Consider the following 8,463-nt stretch of genomic DNA (forward strand, 5'->3'; position numbering starts at 1 on the left):
CACCAGATCACAAAGATCTTCTCCTATAGCCTCCTTCATCATCCCATCCCATTGTCTCAGCTACAAACTCCCAGAGACATTCCCTAGTAACTCACTGTCAGATAGGCAATCTTCACTATCCTTCTTCCCCTCGAAATCCAATCCCCCAGTCTCATCCCAGTTCTGTTTCAGGATACCTGCCTTAGCCTCTCTTCCCTCTCTGACCTCATTTTCATGGGCCTATGCAGATCCTGGCTTTCTTCCCTCCTGTGGACCCCCTCAGACACCTCCTTCTTACCTATTCCTATTCCTAAGTATCAATTCCTAATACATAGAAACACATTCTGTCCCGGAACTTTGCTTGGTGTGATGTCAGAAGCATTATTATCAGGCAACCCACAGACACTCCTCTAAGAACTAGAGAGGGCAACAGATACCAATGAAAGGAACACCCATCCAACAAAGAAAAGAAAAAATATATTAGCACCAAGAATTACAATCATCCCAAACACAGATGCTTAGATCCCAATGTAAAAACAAATTCAGTAATAGCCATCACAGTTTGTCCCCACTAGATCCCAGCAAGCCTACTCAATAGGCCCTAACAATTGCAATACAGCTGAAGCACAAGACAAAGACTCAAAAAATAGCCTCTATGATTACAATTGAGATTCTCAAAGAGGAAATGAATGAATCCTTTCCTGAAATCTGTGAAAACACAATCAAGCAGTAGAATGAAATGAATAAAATAGTAAAATACCTGAAAGTGGAAACAGAACCAATAAAGAAAATACAGACAGAGGGAAAACTTGAAAGGAAAAAGTTAAGAACTCTAACAGGAATCTCAGAGCCAAACCTGACGAATAGAATACAAGACACAGAAGTGTGACTCTCAGGCACTGAAAACAAGATGGAAGAAAGGGTTACCTCTGTCAAAGAAAATATTAAATATGAAAAAATCCAGGAACACATCATTGAGGAAATCAGAGACACCATGAAAAGACCAGATATATTCGTAATAGGAATAGAGGCAGTAGAAGAAATCCAGTCAAAGTCACAGAAAATATTTTCAACAAAAACATAGAAGGAAATTTTCCTAACCTAAAGAAGGAGATGCCTATCAAGGTTCAAGAACCATATAGAACACAAAATAGACTGAAGCATAAAAGAAAATCTCCACAATATATAATAATCGATAACAACATAAAGTCCAAAGAGAACATTAAAAACTAAAAGAAAAAAAGACCAAGTAACATATAAAGATAGACTTGTTAGAATAACAGCTGATTTTCAAGGGCAGCTATAAAAGCCAGACAGGCCTTGACATGTTCTACAAACTCTAAGAGACCAAAGATGCCAGCACAGACTACTATACTTAGCAAGAATTTCAATCACATTGGTTGGAGAAAAAGGCATTCCATGATAAAAACCACATTCAAGCAGTATCTATCTACAAATAGAGCCCTTCAGATAGTGATATAAGGAAAACTTCAACCCGAAGAGGTTAACTACATCTACAAAAATATAAGGAATAAATGATATTAGAACAACAAATCAAAAGATGGAGGGAAAACCCACACTAGAACAACAAAATGACAAGAATCAGCAAACACTGCCCATTGATAACTCTCAATCATTTGTCTCAGTTTCCCAATAAAAAGACATAGACTAAAAGAATGGATTTCAAAACAGGATCCATCCTTCTGCTGCATCCAAGAAACACACGTTAATATCATCTATCACTTCAGGCTAAAAAGATGGAAAAATATATTCCAAACAATTAGTCATAGGAAGCAAGCTGTGTATCCATTTCAATATCTGACAACATAGACTTCAAACCAAAACTAATCAGAAGAGATGGGGAAAGACACCTATATACTCATCAAAGGAAAACTTTACCAAGAAGATATTTCAATTCTTGACATCTATACATCAAACACAAGGACACTCAAGTTTGTAAGAAAAAGACTACTACAGCTTAAATCACATAACGACACTCATACAGTGGTAGTGGTGACTTCAGTACCCCATTCTCCAACAGACAGGCCATCTAAATAGATACTAAACAGAATCATGCTGCAGCTAGCTGACATCATAAGCCAAATAGACCTAAAAGATATTTACAGAAAATTTCACCCAAACATAAAAGGATGTACCTTCTTCTGATCAGCTCATTGATATTTATACAAAACTAACCACATATTTGGACACAAACAAGTCTCAACAGATACAAGAAAGTTGAAATAATACCCTGCATCCTATCAGATCACCATGGATTAAAGCTGAATATCAACAACAACAAACCTTAAAAACTCATAAAAACTTAACAACCCACAACTAAATGAAAAATGGGTCAGAGTAAAAATTAAAAAAGGAAATTCAAAAAGAACCTGTAGGATTGTACAAAATTGAGCACAACATACCCAAACTTATGGGGTACAATGAAGGAAGATCTAAGGGGCAAATTCATAGCACTAAATGCCTTTACAAAATATGGAGGTCTCATATTAATAACTAAACCAAACACTTGAAAGATCTAGAACAAAAAGAAGAGTCAATACTTGAAAGGAGAAGGTGAAGAGAAATAATCAAACTTGGAGCCAAAATCAATAAAATAAAAAGAAAGAAACAAACAAACGAAAATACAAAGAATCAGTAGAACAAAAAATGGTTCTTTGAGAAGAAAATCAGTAAGATTAACAAAACCTCAACCAAATTAACTAAAAAGCAGACAAAGAGAATATACAAAACAACTTAATTAGAAACGCATTGGAGGATATAAGAACAGGCACTGAGGAGATCCAGAGAATCATAAGAATATATTTCAAAAACCTGTACTCCATCAAATTGGAAAATTTGAAAGAAATTGATAATTTTTTTCAGAATATACCACCTACCAAAGTGAAATAAATATCAGATAAGCAACTTAAACAGGCCTATAATTCATAGTGAAATAGAAGTAGTAATTAAAGTCTCCCTACCAAATATTTTTATCTTCTACATATCTAAGAGAGTTCTAATATCCAAAACATATAAAAAAAGTTAGTATCAAGAAAATAAACCAATTAAAAAAAATGTATAGATCTAAACAAAATTCTCATAAGAGAAAACTCAAATGGCTGAGAAGCACTTGAATATTTCAACATCTTTAGTCATCATAGAAATGAAAATAAAAACTACTTTGAGATCTCATCTTTCACAGTCATAATGGCCAAGATCAATAAAACAATTGGCAGCTCATGTTCTCAAGGAAACAGAATAAGGGTAACACACATCCATTGCCCGTGATACTGTGGATTTATGCAGGCACTATGGGAAACAGTGTGGTGGTTTCTCAGTATGTACTTCAAGATCCAGGTATACCACTCTTGGGAGTATAACAAAAAGATGCTTCATCCTTTATCCTACTACAGAGATACACGTTCAACCATGTTCATTGCTACTCTATTCATAATAGCCAGGAATTAGAAACAACCTAAATGTCCATCAATGGATGAACTGATAAAGAAAATTCAGTACACATATACAATGGAATATTACATATTCACTGAAAATGAAATTAGCAGGTAAATGGATGGAACTAGGAAAGTCATCCTGAGTGAGGTAATCCAGTCCCAGAAAGATAAACATGGTATGTATTTTCCTACATGTGGATGTTAACTGTTAAGTCATTCATAAGCACGCTATAATCCATGTAACTACAGATGTTAGGAGTAGAGTGGGGGACTAGGGGTATGTGTGGGGTTGGGTGGATCTCCCTAGAAAGGAGAAATAAATTAGACAGCTTTGGGTGGATAGAGGAGTATTAGACAGACTAGACTGGACAATAAAAATGAGGAATTGGAGGGTCAAATGGGGCAGGAGGGACAGCTAAAACTTGGGGCCATTTGAGTAGTATTGAAACCTAATCAGAAGACACTTCTAAAAATATATATGTACATGACAGTGATCTAAATGATCTCCAAGTAATGGGGGAGACAGAGCCCTAACTTTTCTCATCACCAAATGAAGCTTACAATTCTAAGAATGTTTACATAAAATGAAGTTTTTGGCCATAGGGGTCCCATGGGAGACACCAAACACATCTGGCTATTGCCAAGGCAATTATTTTCTCTGCACAATCTGATGGTGAGGGCCCTATTGCAGAAGACAACCCTTACAGAACTCCTTGTACATGAGAAGTTGATCTGCTGACAATAGATCCTTCTCCCCTATGTTCTAGAGCCTTTGGTTCAGGAAGGTACTCTACATGCTGCCAATCTAACCACAAAACCTTTTATGTATGATGATGACCTGACTGCAAGACATGCTGGTGTAATAGTCACACAAAGCTTGTGGAAGTAACCAACCACCCTTTAATTGGACTTATGACAAACTCCATGAGATGAAACCAATACAAAACACACTTTGGGCAGCCAAGATTCTAAGGCTCGATAGGCCAAGGACCGAGGGGAAAACCAAATAATATTGTTCTGCTAAAGGAATATAGCCACAAAATTACTCCTATGGCACTCTTCTATACCCATACATTGAAGACTTTCTCAGCTATCGTCAGAGAATTGTCCTCCTTTAGCAGATGAGAACAAATTACAGAGACAAACAGCAAGACATCCATCAGGGTGCAATGTGCCATCCATCTCTTGGCAGTAAACACCAGCTCTATAATTGGAATTAAGGACTACTCAATAGGAGAGAAATCATGCATAGTACTAGAAATCTAGCCAGCTACCCAGGGCTAGTGAAGTCGTGGATCTTAGATGAGAACCTCTTACCACCACTTTACTACAGCAGTCCAATTCATAATTGCATTATAACATTTTTCCTTACACTCAGATAAATGTAGCTCTCATCCCTGATAGAAGATATTTTCTTTGCATCAAATGGAAATGCTTACAGAAAACCAAAACCAGCCAGTTGACCAAGATGAACTGATCTTTTTGTGACAAACCACAACAGATACATCTACAACTTGAATCTAGCAACTAAGACTCAAGGGACATTTCTGAAGAGGTACAAAGAAATTATAAGAGACAGAGGACAAGGAAGTTTACAGTGAGATTGTGTCTCCCAGAAATGACACAGAAGCTATATCTATGATATCTCTCAGCAGTGTGGATGCCTAAGCAAGACCTAAATAATAAGGAGGGCACCAATAGATATGTTAATGTGGAAGACAGAAATCCCATGGGCCCTACCTCTAGACAAAGAACTACAGGCAAATAATGATGGCTGAGGGAGAGAGAGTTAGTCCTTCCCAGGAATGAGATCCCAGTTAGGTATGCAATAACAAGTGGTCAATCCTTATATCATTTACACGCATACAACAATAAATAAACTCATCAAACCTGATGTTCTTTTTTCTATTTTTGAATTTATATATTATGTAAGAATAATAATAATAAAAGGCTATCAGTCTGAGAGGCTGTGAAGAAGAAGACCCAGGAGGCCTGGAAGGAGGAGACTTGGAGGGGGATGGAGGGAGAACAGAAAGGGGGGGGAAATACAAAATTATATTTTGTTTTGAAAAATAAATTTAAAAATTTAAAGATAATAATTGAAAAATTATACAAATATAAATAAAATGCATTATTTAAATGAGACAAACATTTTTCCTTTTCCCCTCTTTGTCAAATGAATACACAGTAAAGCAGTAACATAGTACCAAGGAAATTCATGTGAGATGCAACCTGAGCCCTCTGTTTCCTGTTATTTCTGTTAATCTAAAAATGGACTAGATAAAACATTACTTTGAAATTAAATATTGTTCAGTTTCTGATGTTGGATGAGCTAGGATATGAGCACAATACCTTGTACACATATGTAATGAAAATCTCAAATGAATAAAAAATACACTACAAATATGGTTAAAAGACAACTAGATGTATGACAGCCATATTCCATAAATCAGTTAACTACAGCTCAACATAGATTTTATTGCTGTGGTGGTGAAAAGAAATGATGTAGCCTAGGATGGATAAAAACTCACCATGTATCCTAGGATGACTATGAATTTATGATTATCCTGCCTCTGCCTCATAGTGCTGGGACTATAAGCTTACGTGATTACATTCAGCCAAATGCATGGATCTTATCATAATATTCCAAAAAAACTACTTATTAAAGAGATGTGTGAAGATTGACATCAATATTTTATAAAAGTGCCCGTCTGCCTGCCAATGTTGAATCAGTCAATAGAAAAATGTATTTTTAAAGTATATGTTGAAAACCACTCCACTTACTTTGACGTTGCTTCATTGGAGCAATGTTACAGATTACATGTTGAAAATAATTGTAGAAGCTTAACAATGTTTTTATTTTTGAAACAGGACTCCAGCCCCAGAATTTTATTCTAAAAATAAACATGAGACAGTTTTACAATATAATATAATGCAGTATCTAAAAACTGAGAAATGAGAACAATGTAAAACAGTCATAAGAGTTAAGGTAGGTAAATAAGACTATTACAAATTACTATCACATAGTTCTATAAATAAAACTCTAATCATATGATATCAAAGGTAAGGCTTTTTACAAGTTTTATAAGTGAGAAAAGAAGAGGAACATTAATCACCATTCATAGATATTATAAATATACACTATTTTCTAAACGGGACCTTAAAATGATAAATCCATTAGTGCGGGAGTCCAGCTCTGGATGAGGGCAGGGTCTAAAGTGAGTGAATGCAAGAGAATCGAAGGAGAATCCAGACACAGGACAGTTTTTAGTTTTGTTTTACGGGAGATGGACAGAGAGGAAGTTCATCTTGGTATGGCAAGACCTCCTCTGACAACCTGCATCTCTATCAGGCTTTATTTATACACAAAATTATTTTCTCATAGATTTTAATCATTGATTACAAAATATTTTCTAAATTCTTCCTTGATTATGCAAGCATATCGAAGCAAAAGAAGCAAAAAAAGCAAATAGCAAATTTCATGAGAACTAAAATCTAACATTATGATAAGAATTTTTTAACTCAATGACTTTTTCTTTAAAATCAGTGCCATAAAGCCTTGCAGTTATATAAATACTACACAGGATGTCTCTATTTAAGTTTGACTAAGTCAGTAGATCAGAAGTTATTTCCTACTACCTGCCATATCAAGCTTCTCCTGTATCATTCTATTGACCTGCTGTAATGAATATCCAATCTTTCTAAGCAAAATCTAATCCCTCAGTCCCTTGTTTAAATTTTTTTCTTTTATATCTGATGTAAGACCTCCATCCTTTCCTTCGATTTTTTAAAGTACTTTGCTCTGCTCTTTATTCTTTCTACATTATCAGAAAAGGCCTGATCTGACAAGTCTGCTCAGGAAACCAGGACATTCACTGAGCCAGAATGTTTCTCTTTGTGTCTGTGTCATAAAGTCTTGTTTCTGTATGGTCCCTATCTTTATTATAATCCTGCAAAGTGTAGAAGAACATAAGATTCCTAAAACTGCTTACTTTGCCTTCAGGAGGATACCAAGGCTTGGCATTAAGTTTTGTTTTGTTTTGTTTTGTTTTGTTTTGTTTTTTTAGACAGGGTTTCTCTGTGTAGCTTTGGAGCCTTTCCTGGAACTCACTCTGTAGCCCAGGCTGGCCTCGAACTCACAGAGATCCACCTGCCTCTGCCTCCCGAGTGCTGGAATTAAAGGCATGTGCCACCACCACCCGTCATTAGTTTTATAATTAAAAGCTTTTCCTGTCCATGCTAGTTTTGTGTTTCTGAGGCAGAACCTGAGAACCTAATGATTCAGCTATAGTTTATTAGCTTTTAAAATTTCCCTAATTTTTTCTTTTTTAATGATTTTTTCCAGATCCTGTGTCCCAAGCTTACTAATACTTAAGAAATAAGTCTATAGAAGACTCATTTTTTTTTGCATAGCTTATTCTCCTAGGAAGCTACCATGAGTTTTATTCTTATTAACATCAGCTTCTATATGAACTGTTACATTATCACAGCTCTAGACTTCAGTGAAGGGCCTTTGACATCAAGGAATTCCAAACATTAAACAAAGACACAGGCAAGAGTTGTGCAGCAAATTCCACCAAGGTCAGTGATGGGTCAGTCCAAATCATCCAAGCACTGTAGCTTTGTCAGGAAGTGCCTTCAAGATGCTTAGCATAGCCACATTAGTAAAAAATATGCTGTTATTATTATTTTAAAAACTGAAAATTAAATACCAAGATAACACTCATAAAATCTAATTTCTTAACAATTTCTGAAAACAATGTCAGATTTTCAGTCCATCCATCTGATTACCAAAAGTTGAAGTAATGAGTTAGCTTAACAAGCATCTTATGTGGACTATTTCATTATATCATAATCTTTCCATTGACAACCATACATTGGACTTGACCCTTTCCCAGCTCATTGCTCTTTGGTTTCAAATCCATATTCTCATTTAGGAACAACTCACTTTCTCTTTACTTATCCTAACATATTCCATGATCTTTTAAATATATTTAATATAAATAGCTACTGTTCTTACAGATGATAA

The sequence above is a fragment of the Peromyscus eremicus genome, chromosome 4, assembly GCF_949786415.1.
Source record: "Peromyscus eremicus chromosome 4, PerEre_H2_v1, whole genome shotgun sequence".
NCBI classification, from domain to species: Eukaryota; Metazoa; Chordata; class Mammalia; order Rodentia; family Cricetidae; genus Peromyscus; species Peromyscus eremicus.